This window comes from Pangasianodon hypophthalmus, chromosome 6 (assembly GCF_027358585.1).
Source record: "Pangasianodon hypophthalmus isolate fPanHyp1 chromosome 6, fPanHyp1.pri, whole genome shotgun sequence".
NCBI lineage: Eukaryota > Metazoa > Chordata > Actinopteri > Siluriformes > Pangasiidae > Pangasianodon > Pangasianodon hypophthalmus.
Genome location: NC_069715.1, coordinates 18,385,833 through 18,406,721, shown reverse-complemented (window position 1 = coordinate 18,406,721; position 20,889 = coordinate 18,385,833). Strand labels below are relative to the sequence as shown.

The 20,889-nt window shown below is 37.4% G+C and overlaps 1 long non-coding RNA gene across 1 annotated transcript; it reads right to left on the bottom strand.

Annotated features, from left to right (window-relative positions):
* Positions 1-412: 412 nt before the first annotated feature.
* LOC117597602 (uncharacterized) lies at positions 413-19,452 on the bottom strand. Its single transcript, XR_004578365.2, has 2 exons — positions 16,230-19,452; positions 413-571 (listed from the first exon to the last, which is right to left on the bottom strand). It is a non-coding gene; the product is annotated as an uncharacterized LOC117597602 (long non-coding RNA).
* Positions 19,453-20,889: the final 1,437 nt, after the last annotated feature.

Below are 20,889 nucleotides of genomic sequence, written 5' to 3'. Positions count from 1 at the left end.
TCAACCAATTTCATGTGTTGCATGAATCCACCTTAGTTTGCCTTTCACTATCACTGCAGAGTTCATGACTAACAGGATAGGGAAAGGTCTTTCAAACTTGGCTTCTGGTGATGTTGGGTTCCAGATGCTGGGGCATGGCGATAAGAACCCACTGTCCTGAAACCAGGCTATGTCCACCCAGTCCAGGTATGGCCCAAGCTTCAGTCATCTGCTGTTAGCTGAGAACTGAACTTTAGCAGTGCATCACTATTCAGGTGAACGTCAGCAGTATGCCAGTCAATTGTCTCTGGCAAGGACATTGGTTTACATGTGATGATTTCATATGGGCTAAGCCCAGTGTTATTGTTGTGGGTAACTCATTGTAACAACTCAGGGCTGTGACCGGCAGAACACACACATAGGAGAGACCAAATAAGTGCCAAGGTTTGTGTTTATTTTAGAAAAAAAGAATAAGGTGCAGATGAAAGAGGGAGGCATGGAAGTGCAGGTGTGGGTCAGGGTGGTCGTTGGTGGCAGTCTGGGGTTGCAGAGATGGGCCTCAGCACGAGGTATTCCTTGGCGTCACTGCTGTCTGTGGAAGAAGGAAGAGAGAGAGACATTAGTCGGGAATGACTAATAATTCCGAATAGCCATGTGATTTTAGTAGTGTGATGTAGTCCATCTGGAGGTGTCTGAAGGGGCCTGAAGGTGTTTGAATTTTCATTACTGGTGTCTTCATTGACACCGTTGTCAAATGAAGACACTCGTAAATCCATGTAACAGTCATGCTCATGAACATAGATAACAAAGGGTCTGTTAGTGTTTAGAATACCGATGGCAGATGCTTGGCACAGAGGTATGTTTGAGTTTTTTGAAGGCTTCTCATTAAATATTGTTCAACTGCACTTTTTCTTTGGAATCTTTCTCTCTCTTCAGCATGTTGTTCAATGGCTGGTCAACAATGGTGTAGGAGTCTACGCATGCCCTATTGAAGTATTCAGAGTAAATTCAGAATTAATGTAACTCTTGGACTGTGGTAGGTAGTTTTGCTTCACAGGTCACCTTTGCTCAATTTACAGTCATTTAACGAATTCCTTGTTAGATTTTATGGCCCAGATAGATCACTTCCTTCTGACACAGCTGTATCTTTGACAGACTAGCTTTGTGACCATTTCCTATCAGGAATTCCAAGATTGTCAGCACATCTTTGTCGTGTTGGCCCTCCACCAACATGTTGTCAACATAATTTATGGTGACGATGATGTTTCTGGTGCTTTCCCGAGGTGGCGGCAGAGTGCCATGTGGTAAAATGTGTGACTCTTCTGAAGACCCTGGGGTAATCTGGCTGGGTGTATTGCTCTCCATTCACAGTGAATGCCAGCCAAGGTTGAACTTCTTTAGCTAGCAGCACAGACCAGAAAACATTTACCATGTCAATCACAGTAAACCACTCACATTCCAGTTTGAGGACTTTTTTGAATTGTCAAGATGTCTGCCACTAGCGGCATTCGATTGTCAGTCTGCTGATTTATGATCTGATAGTCCACCATGAGTCTCCAGGCACTTGTTCTTTCTTCACACAAAAAACAGGGCTGTTAGACATGCTCTACATCTTCACTAGGATCCCCCTCTCCTCTATTCTTCATATGATGGGAAGAATTACATCCATTGCTGTCTTGCTGATGGGGTATGTTTTGTGTTCAGAGAAACTTGGCCTGTGAATGTCACTGGTTTCATCTGCAATTTTCCAAAATTATCTTTGTCTTTAGACTAAATTTGTTATTTCTCTAGTTGAGATTTTTCCAACATCTTCCAGATGAATTTCCTTGGTTATAGTCCAGACTGCCTTCAAACTGCCGCAGAATATCCAGGCCTAACAGTAGGTCTGTGATGTTGCCGACCCACACTGAAGCTGTGATTGATGTTGGACCAAATGACAGTTGTGTTAGCGGGGTGTTGTCGAGTGCCAGCTGTGGATGGGGAGGCGGTAGCTTGAACTGGCAGGTAAAGCATGATGATTCTCACCTGTCTGTGAACAGGGCAAGTTCACTTATGTGTGCTTTGTTTGTCCTTTCAGGGAAAAAAAAGAGAATGCCATGAACTAGAGAGAGAGAGACAGAGCTAACAATGGTTGCACGTTATGCACATTCAACCATGCACAGGGGCCTAAGGGAAGGCGCATCTATTCCCCCAGGCTCTCACTCATGGCCTTCAGGGTCTATCTTTCAACTGTTTGGCCTTTTGAATCAGGGAGCCTTAAGTGTTAGTCATGTCTTATTCCCTCCTATCAGTCCTTGTCCTTGTTTTCCACAGCTGTAACAATAGATGACAGGTTTTATCCCAATATTAGTGGATGTCTATGTTGTCTGGGCGCATTCAGAATTTTCATTAGCCCCTTCCACTTCTCTTACCTTGCTCTTTTTATGTCACCACATCTTGCTTAAGGTGCATCATTCCATTGACCATGTTGCCAAAAGTGCCCACTGTATCCCAATTGAGATTTGTGAGTTGGTAGCATTTGACACTTCTGTTCTCCATTCAGAATGCCTTGCTTCGGTGCTCCAGGGTTGCTGTTTTCCATATTGCTTTTCCTGGTGTTCTGCCTGAATAATTCTGTGACTTAGGTTTCATACATGGAAAAGGTTAATTTGTGCCTTGGATGTAGGCTGTAAGTTTTCCCTGCCTGACACCTGCATTTGTTAAGTTCTGAATCCAGTTCTCAAGGGCAGTCCATGCTACTACTAGGTTTTGCTTGTCTTCACCAGTGGCCTTGTGAATCACTAGAACTGTCACCTTCATCCAGGTCTGGCATGGTGTAGAGTGCCATCTTGATGTAGCTCAATCTAGATTTGATAGTGGTGTTAGAGGTAGTGTAATAAACACAGAGACTTGAATACAAGTGTGAGTCTTATTTTGAATACCAGCCCAAAATATAAGATTCATGCTGTATTCTGCAGTCTATGCTTGCAATTGAAACAGTACATGAACTATATTTTGTTTATTCTCATTGCCAATTCTCATTTCGTGCTTTTATCAATGGACCTAAATGCTCGTGGGTTTCTACATAAGGTATAGTAATTAACTATGTATGATAGGCCTTATAATCAAATGCATTGTTTTAATGGATTGAACAATTGGTTTTGTTGCTACAAAATGAAATGAGAATTAAAGCCCTGTTTCTGAGAGTTTTGTCTAGGTAATTATCTTCAAACCAGCTCCAGCAGTGAAAATAATTTCACACTTTTAAAAAAACTCAGTAGAGGCAGGCTGACCACAAGTGCAAAACAGACTACTAATGCTATCTGTACAGACTACTAATGCTATTCTATCAGCACTGATTTCAAAGACTATTATGTAAATGTATTTGTTAGTTTAATATAGTAATGTTATTTTGGGGTTATAATAGATTTGGATGAATTTTTATCACGTTTCACTCATGCATACGTAAAAACGAATGATTGCATGATTCTATGGTGCATCTTACAGCTTGTGCAGGTTTAAATCCTAATTAAAACAGAAGCTTGTGTGGGCTGAGAAGATGTTTAGTTCACCTTTAGTTGCCCCAGCTGAATTGTTGGTTCTTATTTGTTATTACATAAAATCATTAGGTCTGATGTGTTTAGTTAGTATTTTTGCCCTATTTATGTTGGAAAGGGGGTGAAATATATACGAAACATTCACAAAACTGGGTTGTAAGAAGTTGTAACAGACAAATGCTGTGCTTGAAGAAAAACACACTTGTGCTTGAAGAAAAACACAATTCTCTGTGGTAAGAGGGGTCTTGTGGGGGGTGTGTCGGTAAGGGGGGCAGGGACTTAGGGACTTAACACACAATTTTGGGCCAAAAAGAGTGTAAAAATCCTGCTGTGCCAGTGGATTTAGAGTGTCTCATGCTATTTTGTGCCCCTCCATCCATATTATAGCAGTGCATTAATTTATGACCATGTAACATAACAGTGCACAACAGCAAAAAAATTTGATTGCGACTAACCAGAATAGCAACACTTACGCTTGTGTTAGCATGAAAATAGAACCCTTTATATTGTTTCATCCTTAAATTTGTCACCTGTCTGTAGATACACTATATATCCACTGTAGAAAACAGAATATATTTGTAAACTTAAAATATGAAAACCAGTCTTCTGACCTGTCTCTTTCACTCAGAAGCCACTTATCTGCATTTGAGAAATAAGGCACATGCATTTTAAAAAAGCAAACACACTCTGAGGCTGCACCAGAATATCCAGCTAGTGTATATTGGCAGACAATATTATATCCATTTTGCTGTTCCAGTGATTGAGGAACATGACTCTGTCACATTGTAAAATGCGCTGTTGTTTAAGAGCACAGTCAAAAGTGAATTCTACCCCCACAACATACAAAAAGGTATTTTTCTAGTTCTAGAATAAAAGCATATTGGATTCTACATCCTTATCAAAAAAGGAAAAAAATAAAATGTAAGAAAAAATAAAAACATACATATTTTGTAAAAAAAAAAAAACAGTAGAGATGTTTTGTGTATATTTTGTACATGCAGACATAACATTCTTAACATGTACTAGTGTAAAGAACACCTCTGTGAAGCATTGTATCGTAAGCCTTTACACACTCAGTGCTAAGCAATTTCATTTGATTTGGAACCCATGATCTAGAGGTAGAGGACTTGTTGTCCTTTGCATGTGTTTTGCATATACGGTAATCCTGACTATATTCATTCTCTTAGCAGGAATATAGTAATTATTATGTGCTTATTCTGTGAATATTTGTATTTATTTCTACAATGTACAGTCTGGGATCACACTAAATGCACAAATGAAAGATATGCCACATCAACTAAAAACTATATATATATATATATATATATATATATATATATATATATATATATATATATATATATATATATATATATATACACATAGTGGATATAAAAAGTCTATACACCCCTGTTAAAAGGGCAGGTTTTTGTGATGTAAAAAAAAAATTTAAACCAAGATAAATCATGTCAGAACTTTTTCCACCCTCAGTGTGAAATTACAACATATAAAAATTAAGTGAAAAACAATCAGAAACATTTTAGGGAAAAATAGGAAAAATAAAAAACTTACAATAACCTGGTTGCATAAATGTGCAGACCCCTAAACTAATACATTGTTGAAGCACCTTTTGATTATATTTCGCCACTCAGTCTTGGCACATTTTGACTTGGCAATATTTTCTCACTCTTTCTTGCAAAAACATTCTAGATCTATCAAATTATATGGGTATCTTCTGTACACAGCCAGCCAGGTCAGCTCACAGATTTTTAGTTGGATTCGGGTCTGAGCTCTGGCTAGGCCATTCAGAAACATTGATCTTATTTTGGTTAAGCCATTCCTTTGTTGATTTGAATGCATGCTTTGGGTCATTGACATGCTAAAAGGGGAATTCCTTTTCATTTTCAGCTGACTAGAGTTTGCACTAAAATCAACTGGTATTTGTAGCTATTCATAGCCCCAGTTAAAAGCCCCAGTTCTGGCTGAAGAGAAGCAGCCCTAAAACACGATGCTGCTGCCACCACCATGCTTCACCATGGGTATGGTGTTCTTTTGGTGATGTGCTTTTTTTTTTGCACCAAACATAACTTTTGGAATTATGGAATTATTATACCTTTTGGAATTGGTCTAATCAGACCATAACACATTTTGCCACAGGGTGATTTAGTTGAGCTTGGATGTGTTTTTGTAAGAAAGGGCTTCTGTCTAGCCACCCTACCCCATAGCCCAGACATGTGAATAATATGAGAGATTGTCACATGCAGAGAGTAATCAGTACTTGTCAGATATTCCTGCAGCTCCTTTATTGTTGCCGTAGGTCTCTTTGTAGCCTCCCTGTCAAGTTTTTGTCTTGTCCCTTTATAAATTTTGGAGACATCCTGTTCTTAGTGATGTCACTGTGGTGCTCCATTTTCTCCACTTGTTGATGATGGCCTTCACAGTTTTCCTTGGTATATCTAATGTTTTGGATTTTTTTTCACTATTTGTCCATGTCCATTGTCCATTGCACTATTTGTCCATGTAGTACACAGTTATAGAAAGGATTTATTTATAATCGCATCGAGGATGGGTTCCCTTTTGAGTCTAGTTCCTCTCAAGGTTTCTTCTTCATATCGTTTCAGGGAGTTTTTCCTTGCCAGTGTTGCCCTGGCCTGCTCATTAGTGATGAATTGATACATTTACAATTTATATCCTGAATGTATTTATTTCTGTAAAGCTGCTTTGTGACATTGTTAAAAGCGCTATACAAATAAAATAGAATTGAATTGAATAAAATCCAACAGATACAGCTGGTCTTTATTTGGGGTTAATCAGAATAATTTCATTGATGACAGCTGTATGATAATTACTTTTGAACATGAGATTGAATGTGATTGGTTCATTCTGAACACAGCCACATTCCCAATTATAAAAGGGTGTGCACACTTTACGCAACCAGGTTATTGTAAGTGTTTTATTTTTCCTGTTTTTTCCCTAAAATGTTTCTGATTGTTTTTCATTTAATTTTTTATATGTTGTAATTTTACTCTGAAGGTGGAAAAAGTTCTGACATGATTTATCTTGGTTTCATTTTTTTTTACATCACAAAAACCTGCCATTTTAACAGGGGTGTGTAGACTTTTTTTATATCCACTATACACACACACACACACACACACATATATATATATATATATATATATATATATATATATATATATATAAATGTATTTGTTTGAGTGGCCTGGTCCCACGTATAATGTCTGCGTATTGCAGATACATTATGCTACAATTTGGAATTCACCTCACACAAGCTCAATGTGGATGCATATAATGAAGCTTTCTGAGTACTCTGCCTTTTTTTCAGATACAGTCATGGTGAAAAGAAAGAACAACCTCCTTCAATATTTTTATACATCAGGGCCTAAATAACAATTGTGTGGTCCTGACCAACTTCTAGAAACAAACAAAGACAACAAAATAACACATCAGTTTTCAAAATGTAGAAATTTTTTTCCAAAATGTAAACCAACATTCAGGAACCAGGTGAGAAAATAAGTACAGCCTATAATTCAGTAACATATAGAACCACCTATAGCAACAATATTTTGTAAATATTTTCTGTAGGAGTTCAGTCAAGAGTTTGGTGGCCTTCTTCTTTACAATATTGCTTCAGTTCATTGGTGTTTGAGGGCATTCATTTATGCACAGCTTTGGTAAGATCTTGCCACAGCATTTCAATGGGGTTGAGATTGGGACTTGTACTTGGCCATTCCAACACCTCAATTTTTTTCTTCTTTAGCCATTCAGATGCAATTTTGCAAGCCTAAGTCACGCTGCCATATTCTTCATGGAGAGTAGGGCTTTTTCCTAGACACCCTTACATGAAAGCCATACGTGTTGTGTCTATGTCTGATTGTGCTGCGATGAACATAAACATTTAATGTGTTTACAGATGTAGGTCTATAGGTCACAGGATGTAGCCATTGGTTATTTGTTTATATCTTGGAGCAATTAAATGGTCTGACATTGGACTGAATTTGCTGGGATGCCCACTTTTGGGAAGATTGGCAACTGTCTTGAAGGCAGTCTTGTAAATAGTCTTGTCTTGTAAACAGTCCTTCTCACTGTAGAATGGTGAATTTTAAATTGTTTGGAAATGGCCTTATTACCATTCCCAGATTGCTTCTATGAGGTCATGGCTGATGTCTTTTCTTAATGGCATGATGTAGACACACACTAACCACCAAAATTTCTTTTATAAGAAAACTAAGAAAACTTGCTTTTGTAGAGTTTGTCACACTTCTTGATGATTAAGTAATCTTGTGAATTTCATTAGTAACAGCTGGCTGCTAATTACTCTCCTAATAATTGTGGAAGTAGGAAGGGTGTACTTATTTTTTCCCATCAAGTTTCTGAATGTTGGCTTACTTTTTGGGGAAAAAATACTACATATTGGGGAAAAAAAAAAAAAAAAAAAATATATATATATATATATATATATATATATATATATATATATATATATATATATATATATATATATATATATGTATGTATGTGTGTGTGTGTGTGTATATAAATAAAATATATAAAAATATATAAAATTATACACAGTCAGGTCCATAAGTACTTGGACACAATTTTCATAATTTTGCTTCTGTAAATTTGAAATGAAGCAATCAAGATGGGATTGAAGTGTAGACTTTCAGATTTAATTCAAGGGGTTTAACAAAAATATTGCATTAACTGCTTAGGAGTTACAGCCATATATATATTTTTTTTTCCATTTTCACAGGCTCAAATGTAATTGGACCAACCAGCAATCATAATTATTAAGATTATTTTTAATACTTGGATGCAAGTCCTTTGTAGTCAGTGACTGCTTGAAGTCTGGAACCCATGGACATCATCAAATGCTGAGTTTCCTCCCTTGAGATGCTTTGCCAGGCCTTTACTGCAGCCGCCTTCAGTTGCTGCTTGTTTGTGGGTCTTTCTACCTTCACTTTTGTCTTCAGTAAGTGAAAAGCAGGCTCATTTGGGTTGAGGTCATCGGACATTTAAGAACATTTAATTTCTTTGCCATCAATTCATCCTGCTACTTCTATCAGCAGTCACATCATCAATAAACACCAGTGACCCAGTTCCACTGGCAGCCATACAGGCCCATGCCATAACAGTCTCCACATGTTTGACAGATGATGTGGTGTGCTTTGGAGCCCTTCCTTTCCTTCTCCATACTCCATACCTTCTCTTCACATCATTCTGGTACACGTTAATCTTGCAACAGAACTGGGCAGGCTTTTTTAAAGAGGTTTTGAGCAAAGTCCAATCTGGCCTTTCTGTTCTTGACTGTTGTCAGTGGTTTGCATCTTGAAGTAAACCGTCTGTATCTAAATTCATCAAGATGTTTCTTGATTGTAGACTATGACAATGATACACATACCTACTCCAGAGTGTTCTTGACCTGGCTAGATGTGGTGAAGGAGTTTTTCTTCATCAAGGAATGAATTCCGCATTCATCCACTTTATTTGTCTTCCATGGTCTTCCAGGCCTTTTGCTGTTGCTGAGCTGACCAGTGCATTCCTTCTTTTTAAGAATGCACCAAATTGTTGATTTGGCCAGTCCTAACATTTCTGCTATCTCTCTGATAGGTCTGTTTTGTTTTTTTCAGCCTATTCATGGCCTCCTTCACTTGCATTGACACCTTTTTGGACACATATTTAGAGTTACCATGAGCAGCTACCAAATGCAAATTCAGTCAATCGTCAATTGTTCATTTATTCTTGAGGCTGTGAAAATGGATGGACTCTGTAAAAAAAAAAATGGCTGTGATTGCTAAACAGTTACTAATTTAACAATACTTTTGTTAAATCCCTTAAATTAAAGTTCAATCACATTTTGATTGCTTCATTTCAAATCCACTGTGGTGGTGTACAGAGGCAAAATTATGTCACTGTTGGACTATTGTGTCACTGTCCAAGTACTTATGGACCTGTGTGTGTATATATATATATATAAAATACTGTCTGGTGCTGCTGTCATTTTTCATTCACAGTTTATAACAACTTTATTTTATTTTTATTTATTTATTTGTCTTTTTTTAATTATATAACTTAATTCAACTTCTGAACCAGATATCCTATGGAACTTTCTGGCAAGCTTTCTATCTAATGTGGGTAAGAAAGCTAACTATTTTTCAAAACAACATCTTTCACAAATCAAGAAATTGTTATTTACAGTTGACAACAATAACTATCTAATAATATTTCATCAAATTTACTTCAGTTTTTGGCTTTGTTACATTTCAGAAAGATTAGAAAAGTTCACCGGACACACTATTAGAATCTTCTATAAAGCTGGACGTATGCAAGAGTACTTCTGGGTTCCTTTAAGCAGCACATATGATCTTGCAGGAAGATTTTCTTTTAATAATAATGGAGAGCGATTATTTAAGAATAATAAACACACAATAAGTGTACAAGTTGATTTTTTTTTTTAATTAATAAATGAATCTTTTTGGAGAGCCAGCAGAGATATCCAGCTCTTTGCAGTGCACACGGTCTACTTGAACTATACAGAGCAACGGCTGTATGAATAAAAGCATTTTGTTGTTTGTACAGTGCTATAGAAGAAATATGGTTTTATTTTGGAGCTCAGTAAGGCAGTGTTTAAGTCATGCTACTGGAGCAAACCACTCACAAAAAACTAATAGTGCATCATACAATGTTATGGACCTTGATTGTTATTCCATTTGCAGGATTGCCAGGTTCATGTATAATGTCCTTGTATTGCAGATATACTGCAAATCAGAAAAGTACACCACTGTTATCTTGTTTCTCATGAAAAGACAGAGAAAAAGAAGAAAACTGCATCTAAGATTTTATTTGTCCAAACATTTTGGGCTAGTCTTTTTCTGCAGTTTTTGAGTTGTAGTTAAGGTGGATATTTTTGTTACAACCTGGATGCTTGCATGAATTGTTTTTCTTCATCCTGCGAAATCCTGATTCACTAAGTTTGTCTGTATCTGTATTCATATGCTTTATTGCATTATGTGTGCAATTATGTTTCATGTGCAATTCATCCTTGGTTACACCTCTAATACATTACATACATACATACATACATACATACATACATATATACAGTGGGGTCCAAAAGTCCCAAAAAATTTTTTATGTATTGGAAATGAACAAAAGGTTTTAGAATTTTGAAATATTTAAAAACAAGGAAAATAAATGTTCAATATATTTTGCACTATTTTTAGGTTTTTAAATGTAAGCAAATTTGTGATATTTTAACTGTTTTGTGCAAAAAGTCAGATTTTCCTCATGCCTAATCTCTTTTTCACCTATTAAAGTATATGTTCAGATGAAACTCTGAAATTTGTGTTAATTCTACTTTTCACTCAAGTTGTTGCCAATAATATTATTTGTAATGAAAATTGATGTATTAAATGAATGAAACATTTTAACCAGTGGTGTCAGACTTTTGGACCCCACTATATATATATATATATATATATATATATATATATATATATATATATATATATATATGTGTGTATATATATATATATATATATATATATATATATATATATATGTGTGTGTATATATATATATATATATATATATATATATATATATATATATGTGTATATATATATATATATATAATATGTGTGTATATATCCTTCCATTTCCACAGCTTGAAAAAAATGTTACCAGTTTTGTAATAAATAAACAAATTAATAAATCTATTCCATCTCAGGGGGATTTTGTCTCTTTGCATTATTTATTATGTGAAAATGTGTACTTTTTTGGTGTATGCTCAGTAAAATGTGGAGGCCTGTACAATGTCCAATTTACATTCATTCATTAATTTATCTTCCAAGCAAACATGCACACATTGGACCAATGAAGACCCATTGTGGGTGGCCCATATTGGGTCATTTGGGATTTGAACATCAGCATGACATTGTCTCAGTGGCATTGGCTCACAATGGGCCAATGTGTTTGCCTACATCAGGCCCTCACTGGCACAGTGTGGGCTGCCCACCATGGACCGTTGTGTTTTCCCACATTGGCCCTGACTGGTTGGATTTGCACAATGGAGCGATATTAACCATTAACCACAATATTGGCCATTGGACATTGGCTTGATGTCAGCAGCCCACATAGCCATTGTTCCAGTGTTGGCAAAATTGAACAGAGAGCATTGTTCTAGGAAGACCATATTTGGCTGTCCAATTGGCTGACCATGCCATTTAGCAGTTGGCTGACATTCCGCATTTCACTATGTTGTTAAAAATAATCCTGATAAACAATTTGAGAATATTTTTTATTGAACCAGACTAATAACATATAAAAATATAAAATATTATTTACATAATATAACATTATAATAAATTATTTTTTTATATTTATCACATAAATATTTGAGAAATAACTAACAAATATTTTTATAAAATACATATGTACAGTTTAAAAGCAGTTAAACAGATATTTCTAAATAGAAGTTTATGAAATATGTATCTGTTATAAACAAATTTTTTAAATGTGTATTTTTTTTATTCTTCTGAAGAGAGCGCATGAGTGGCCACACGAATCCACACGAATGGTCATCTGTGTTGCGGAGATATACATTCGGGTCCATAAGCATTTGGACGCTGAGACAGTTTTTGAAATTTTGCCTCTGTACACCTTGGGCACAATGGATTTGAAATTAAGCAATCAAGATGTGTAAGAAGAAAGTGTAGACATTCCGTTTCAATTCAAGGGATTCAACAAAAAAAATTGCAATAACCCTCTAGGAATTACAGCCATTTTTTACATAATCCCTCAATTTTTACAGGCTCAAAAGTAATTCGACAATTGACAGATAAGCAGTTTCATGGCCAGGTGTGGCCTGTTAACTCATTATTCCATGACAAATTAAGGAGATAAAAGGTATGGAGTACCTAGCACTTTAATATAATCTTAATCAGAACACTTGAATCTTTAAGGAAGGTAGTGTTTTGAATGAAAATATATTTATGGACACTGTCACCATATTTTGTATTAGGCAAATAGAGAAGAACAAAGGACTTCTGATAATTTAGCTATAATGCCTAATATATTTAGATAGCATATATGTGAGACAGTCTTCAAAAATCCATTGCAAGGTGCTTGAGCTGAATTCTAGAAAATGGTAAAAATCAAAATTGAGTTTTTCTGCCAATAATATACTCAGACATATCTACTTTAAGTAATGAATATACTGTATATTTTGGAAATGATTTTAGGTTATTTTCCAACCTGGCCTTGGCATTTTCCTGCAAAGATCACATCAGTTAAGGAGCCAGTATAACAAACACAGCAGTAAACATAGTAAACACGTTGATAGCTCAGTGTGATTTCCTCATATTTTGATTAAGTTTTTCAATAGTTATATCCCATAGCAAAATAGAATTAAACCAGTTTGTAATCAGATAAATGCTGTCAACATGTCTGTGATGCTCCTGCACTACCCCATCATCAGAAAAAACAGAGAACAGTACTTACACACTCTGTATTTGTCCAGTAGATTACATGTAAATATATATAAATAAATGTATAAATGTAGAGCTAGGCTGGACAGTGGAATTGGAATGAAATCTTTAAATGTGATTTTCTCACTTTTCACTTTTGGGGGCAACCATTGTTGATTTGGCCACTCTTAAAGTTTTTTCTATCTCTCTGATAGGTCTCTTTTGTTTTTTTTTTCAGCCTAATGATGGCCTCCTTCACTTGCATTGAGATTTGCTTGGACTTCATATTGGTAGCTCCAGGCGAACAGCTGCCAAATGCCAACTCAATACAATGATAGCAACTCCAGACCTTTTATCTGCTTCATTTGCCTTGAAGTAACGAGGGAATGGACCACACCTGGTCAATTAACTTCTTGTCAGTCAATTGTCCAAATACCTTTGAGCCCCTGAAAATGGAAGTACTTTGCTTAAAATGGCTGTAATTCCTAAATGGTAAATGGCATATTTTTGTGGAACCTCTTAAAATAAAGTTGAAAGTCTACACTTCGATCACATCTTGATAGTCTATATCTATACTATCAACAGTCTTAATGACTTGACCCCCATAAGCCATGAGGTAAATGCCGAAGGACCAATCTATCTGAGCAGTTGGGTCAATGTGATGCATATGAGTGAGTGGTAACACAATTCATTAGCATCTGGAGAATTTTTTATTTTTTTGGCACAGGCATTGCAGCGTATGTTAAAAGCAGGTCATTTGTCTCTGTCATTGGTGTGGTGCCCACTGCAATTAAAACTTTGCGGGAACTGGAACTTTTCTCTACACAAGTGCTTTATTTTTTTCTGATTTCTTGTGCGGGGTGCTCTTAGACTTAGTCAGAGCTCTGAAGTCGCAGCACCCTGCTTACAGCTTTAGTGTATACACAAATATGACTGAATATATTCACCTGGTTTATGGTTAGCTGTGTTAAATGTGTACCTATTTTTGGCTGGAAAACATCTTGTCAAATTTCTTTATTAAGACATCAGGGTCTTCTTTGTCTTCATCCTAAGCAAACGTGAAAATGTCAATTTTTTTTAGAGCACTGGAGCCCATGAGGTTTTGTAATGTGTAGGCTTGAACGTTTTTCGAGCTGGCCAATAAGAGACGATGTAGACACCTTATTAGTGGAAAAGAGTACTGCTTTTTACTAGCTCATGAACCTTCTTCTTAAAGCCTGGTGTGTGTTTCCCTGTTATTTGTCCAACCTGCTACCGACACCTGCAACCCTGTAAGTAAAACACAGCATTCTACACTGGGTACGTGCAAAATAGTATTGGGACCGCTGTTGACATACCACTAGAAAATAAAGGGTGTGAAAGTGCAATTCTTTCTGTCAGCAGTAAAATCTTTAGAACCAAGGCTCTGCAGCAGGAGAGGTTCCTAATCTGTACCAAAATCACTAAAATCTTATTGATTCCTAGGTAATTTGCAAAGGTCTCTCAATACTAAAGCTAAACTAAAATGTAAACCAGACATGAGAATGAGATGTCTGTTTAGATTAAGCTTAAAATAAGCAACTCTCCATCCAGTTCACACACTGTGCTCATACCACAGTGTAAATAGAAGTCAGTTCATTTAGAATTTGCATGGCTTTAACTTTAAGAGAAAGGAAAGGAAAGAGTTAAAGGTTAAACTTATCTTCACACAAGTTACTGCAATTTGTTGTAAATTAAATTATGCATTAATAGTGCCTATATAGTAGTGTTCTGTATTTTTATTGTTCCTGAATACCTTAGCTGTAAAACATATCTGATATTGCTATAGATACACAGGAGCATACTGCACCGTTATACTAAAGCCATGAACAGTAAAATTGACAGTAAGTTACTTGCAGTTTTAGTTGGCAGTAAAGTTCTATAAATTTACAGTACTGCTCTGTAAAATATTTACTCCACTTAGACCTCAGCAGTACATCATTTGTAATATTGTAAAAATTATAGCAAAAATCACAGTAAAATATTTCCTATATTTGCTGTAAAATTTAAGTAAGTTACAGTGTGCTTTAAATTGTTCTATCTTGAATTTATTCTCTACAGGTAAGTTAGGATTCTCACTTTTGTGTACTATCTACTTGATTCAGTTGGATCTACATTCTTGCCACTAGAATTGTTGTACTGTATATTATTGTTGATTCTGTTGAGCCTTGGAAGTGTCTGTTGGTCTATGATAATTAGTTCTGTCAGGTGGCTAATCAAGAGTAGTTTCATTCTCCCTTAAGGTATGAATTGTGGGCAGGGCTTACTAAGAAATATTGAAGGTTATCCGCTGTCAGAAGCATATTTTGCAATGGTTAGATGCATAAATTTAGATAGAAAGTGCCAAGTTTAGTAATGTTCATTACTTCTTGTTGAGTTAAGTGTTCCCGGTTCCATATAATAATTACAGATAATTAGGGAGAAAAAGCTAGCACCCTGGTATAGCGATCACACAAGAACTTTAAAACAGACCACTCGAAAACTAGAACGTAAATGGTATCAAATTAAATTGGTAGTATTTCAAATAGCATGGAAGGAGAGCCTTTCGACCTATAGGAAGATAACAGAAATAATCCTAGATTCTTATTTAATACTGTAGCAAAATTAACTAAGAATAAGACAACAATAGAAACACGCACACAATCTTTATATAGCAGTGATTACTTCATGAATTTTTTCGATGGTAAAATTGAAAATATCAGGCAAAAAATTCAGACTATTAATTTAAAACCGGACAGTTTTATAACTAACCCTGTAGATGATAATATAATAATATCAGATCAACAATTACAATGTTTTACTCCCCTTGAAGAGACTGAACTAATTTCACTAATTTCCTCATCAAAATCATCAACCTGTATACTAGATCCTTTACCTACTTGTTTCCTTGACCAGATAATTCCTGAAACAATCAAACCTCTTTTAAAGATAATCAGTTCTTCCCTTAGCATTGGCTATGTACCTAAATCTTTTAAATTAGCAGTTATCAAGCCCTTGATTAAAAAACCTGACCTTGACCTCTGTCAGCTGTCTAACTATAGACCAATATCAAACCTCCCCTTTATCTCCAAGGTCCTAGAAAAGGTTGTGGCACAGCAGCTATGCTCATACCTACATAGGAATAACATTCATGAAATGTATCAGTGAGGATTTAGGCCTCATCATAGCACAGAGACAGCACTGGTTAAAGTGGTAAATGACTTACTACTGGCCTCTGATCAGGGCTGTGTCTCCTTGCTCCTCAGTATCGACAGTAATAGCTTCCTTGGAGTTGTAGAATTTTGGGGAAGTAATTCACTGTCGACGGAGAGAGTGGATGGAGACTGGACAGCCGAGCAAAGAGATGAGCCGGACGATGCCAATGAAGACAGCCTTGGGGTTCTTCCAGTTCAATGATTTGCTTGGCCATAAGGTTTTTAAGCAGTTTGGCTAAACCAGCCCAACTAGGGGTTTCAGCCAACCAAAGATCAGCTTAAAGGCAATTGGTGACTAGTTTGCCTGGCCCTCCAGCTAATTAGCATGCGACCCTTTAGGTCACATACCTCTCGATTTCCCATTATAATTTGGTCTTATTTGTCCTTGATGCTTATAATAAACTTGTGGTATGAGGTATTTAAATTTGCAAATCAACCTGGATGTGTGAATTACAGCCTTTTATTGTAGCTTCACACATCCCTGTGGCTATTAGCATCCATCATCATTTACAGCTTGTCATTTAATCCTAGACATGCTGGAGCCATCTCTGGTCTGTTCTTCATAAAGGAATGTCTTTGTTTGTCCTGTGTGTGGTTTGAGTCGAGAGTCAATTTTTTGGTTTGATGATCCCTGAATTCCTACAGAGTCATTGTCCTTTCAGGAGATGTAAGATAACCTGATGCATTTGTTAAAGCTGGGTTCTTTGGAATGTGTGACTGGTGGTGAGAACCTTTAATTGTGTTCCTGGGGGAAAGAACAAAAGGGTCTCAGTCCAGAAGGCCAGTCTGTGTTGATTCTTTCTTTAGGCCTCCCTGGGTGAGTCACCCCCCTTTTGGCCTTAGGTTATCAGATTTATGGCTGAGGGCCCTTGGATGTTATCCTGTGAATCGGGTCAATGGCCTAAATCAATAGGTTTGACAGGGTTCCTCTTGGCTGAGATGGGCCATCCTCTGGTCAGGGATGTTCTAATGTTTGCTCTGTTTTTCACAGGATAGCTGAAATTAGGCAGGTGGTAATAAACATGGCTCTTCAGTGTCTGTGAGTGAGGAATCATTGTTTTACAGTTTTCTTGCTGCCTATTTACTTAAAATCCTACATATGTTTTACTTTTCTCATGTGGAAGAGCTTCCTGTGTGTGCCAGGGACATAGCACAAGCAACACAGAAAGATTTAGCACTATGCAATGTGTGGGATTACACTGTGAATGGCTGGCCCAACTATGTTTCTGAGGAGAGATTGAAACCCTTACTTTGCATGCAGACATGAGCTGACTGAGGATCAAGGCTGTGTTCACTGGGGAATGCAGGTCATAATTCTGCCCCAGTACAGATCGAGACTACTGGATGGTTACATCATGAGCATCCAGGGATCTGCCATTTGAAGGCTCTTGCTCGCAGCTACCTGTGGTGGCCAGGATGCATTGAGAAGAAAGTGTGGAGCTGTCACTGCTGTCAGGCAGTACAAAAGTTGCCAGCCGTGGCACCCCTTCATCCGTGGAGATGGCCTGAGCACCCAGGGAAGAGAATCCACATTGATTTTGCGGAAAAAGACAAACAGTTTTTCCTAGTAGTGATTGACAGGCATTAAAAATGGCTAGAGGTTGTTCCAATGTCATCTATTACGTCCTCACTTACCATTGAAGCACTCTGAGGGCTATTTGCAGCCTATGGGTTACCTGAGGAGGTGGTCTCTGATAATAGCTCACAGCTCGTATCAGCTGAGTTCACAGATTTCAATCAAAAAAAGCTTTAGTTGTGCTATCTGTTTTATCTCTGTACCAATGTTATTCTGGAGAGGTGTGAATTGTTTGCCCAGCATGGGGCTCACACCCTTCCCATTTCCCATCGCCCTGCTCACCAGCATCTAAACATAGAGTCACGATACTCTACAGACAGAAACCAAACAGTGTCTTGACTAATCTTATAACAGACCTGCAGCGATAAAATAATTTATTTGTTTATACTGATTGAAATGTCCGATAAGTCAATTTCCATTCTGCCGGTGGAATGGAATGCCAGTGTACTGAAAGAACAGGTTAAAAGAATGCTGATTTTAACCAAACAATTTGCAAGTTCAAAATACTCAACACAGTAAAACTATAAGAGAAATAACAGTAAACACTATCTTTCCTGCAGTGCATTTTAGGCTGTCTTCATGCATTTGTGCAATTTCCATGAGCCATCCATGAATATGTTTCCTGATGCATTTCATTTCACTTCATAACTCGCTGAGGCCTGGCCATATAACAAAGCTGAAAGAAGCTGTTTTACCAGTAAAAATGAAAGTAAAATGGAAAAATGGAAAAATATGAAGAACAAAAACATGTGCAATGCTACTCGGTAACTGTGGAGGGTGGAGCCGGGAAAGTGAGTGTTAATGACCTGCACCAGTGGCAGCAAAGATAAAAGGGGCAGAGACAAGAGTGACTAGAGAGAGCTGAGCAGAACAGAAATGTGTGTGTGTGTGTGTGTGCACGTGCATATTCATAGATATTCATAGATATAAAATCACTGAAAAGTGAAGGAAAATATAAAAAAATAATAAAGAGCCCTATTTTGAGTTCTCCCAAGACAAACCTTTCAAACTCAAAAGAGTGTCATAGTAACATTGGTTGATTTTACACCACTGAGAGATGTGAGCCATTCTATCATTGTGCTCTCAGAGGAGAGAAAAGTCGGTGTCCTTTTTGCAGCCACATCACATGTGATGATCAGCCTAAGAGGGAGAAAGTTCCTCCCTTTCACGATCCATCAAGGCATTAGACCAGCAGAGAGGCTGGACAAAGGCTGGTGAAGTCCTTTTGATAGTTCACGGAGGTGAGGTATAGTCATGTTACATTCTTCTAGTTACTGTAAAACAGCTTTAATAAAAGAGTGCTTTTTTGTCTGGATGCATGGTACCTACAGTGTCAACTTGTTCTGGGGTTTGATTGATGAGCATGCATGTCAATGCATGACAAGTTGCCCTGTCAATCCAGGTTGCTGGTTGCCCTGTCGCATCATCATCAGTTGTTAAAGGGCCCCTCTGGTTTTGGTTGGGTAGACCTAGGCACCTTAATAGCTTTTCCCACATTATTAGTCATATGATATATTAGTCACATTTTCACAAAAAGAATCAGCAGCAGTTGAAACATCCCCCCTTTTGAAACATTGTCCATTTCTTTTGTTTTTGCTATACACTGAAGACATTTTGGGTTTGATATGATACAATAGATCAGAATTTTAGCTTTCATTTTCAGATGTGTTAAACAACTTAGAATGTCACCTTTTCTTTGAACTCAGCTATTTTTCAAATGATCAAAAATATTGGAATATGTGACTGACAGGTGTTTCTTGTTGCCCAGATATGCCCTGTTAGATTGGTTGTTTAAACATTAATAGCTTTGAATGTCTACTCTTGGTTTGAGCCCTGGGTTTTCCCTGTGCATTTGTTGTTAAAAAGGACAAATCAACAGATACCAAAGAGCTGTCTACTGGAGAAAAGCAAGACATTTTGAAGCTGAGAAAAGAGGCAAAATCAATCAGAGCCATTGCACGAGAACTGGGCATAGCCAATACAACAATTTAGAATGTCTTAAAAAGAAAGAAGTGATGACAGATACATTGTGAGAGCTGTGAAGAAAAACTCCCAGAACAACAATTCAATTCAATTCAATTTTATTTGTATAGCACTTTTAGCAATGGAGATTGTCACAAAGCAGATTTACAGAAATAAATGGATTCACAAAAAAATATATTGTAAATATGTTAATTTATCCCTAACGATCAAGCCAGAGGAGACGGTGACAAGGAAATCTCCCTGAGACAATATGAGGAAGAAACCTTGAGAGGAAACAGGCTTAAAATGGAACCCATCCTCATCTGCGTGCAACCGATAGTGCAATTATAAATAAATCCCTTCTATTATTGTGTACTATATGGACAAATAGTGCAATTGTGCAACCAATAAATTCATCACAGTTTTTGAAAGAAGTCCGGCTGGTTAAAATCTATCCACTGTCCACTGATGGAGTCCTGAGTATGAAGCTGCTCGTGGCAACTGCAGCCCCAAAGCCACTACAGCAATCGCAGTCCCAAGCCATTACAGTACAGCTCCCCATATGTGATCCCCAAGCCATCTCCACAGCCCCCAGGTGGCAATATCCCCAGCAATCCAAATGGTTCTTCAGGCCGTCCATATGGGGCCACCCCCAGCAGCAGCGAGCAAACTCAACCGATGAGAACTCCAACCAGAAGTAGGGCATCAGGATGTGTCAGGCAGGTCCGGGGAGCAGAAGGGGTCAGGATCACTGGCATCTCAGACGTAGCATGTGTAGCTCGACAGAGAGTGAGGGAGAGAGAGAGAAGGAGAGAGAGGGAGAGACTGTTAGGTAAGCTTTTGTCCTCTAATGGTTAAGGACAATGTACTTTGTGTGCAGAGAGCAAGCAGGGACTTTGGCAAGACTAGCTATGACAGCATAACTAAAAGGGAGAGCCAGAAGCTAACACAGACATGAGGGCACCCTGGGACATAAGTCAGCCAGCCACTCCACCGTTGACAATCCTGAGTGAACGTGTGAGAGTGGGGGGGGGCTTGACTATACAAATATGTTTTCAGCCCAGACTTAAACACTGAGACTGTGTCTGAGCCCCAAACACTAAGTGGAAGGCTGTTCCATAACTGTGGGGCTT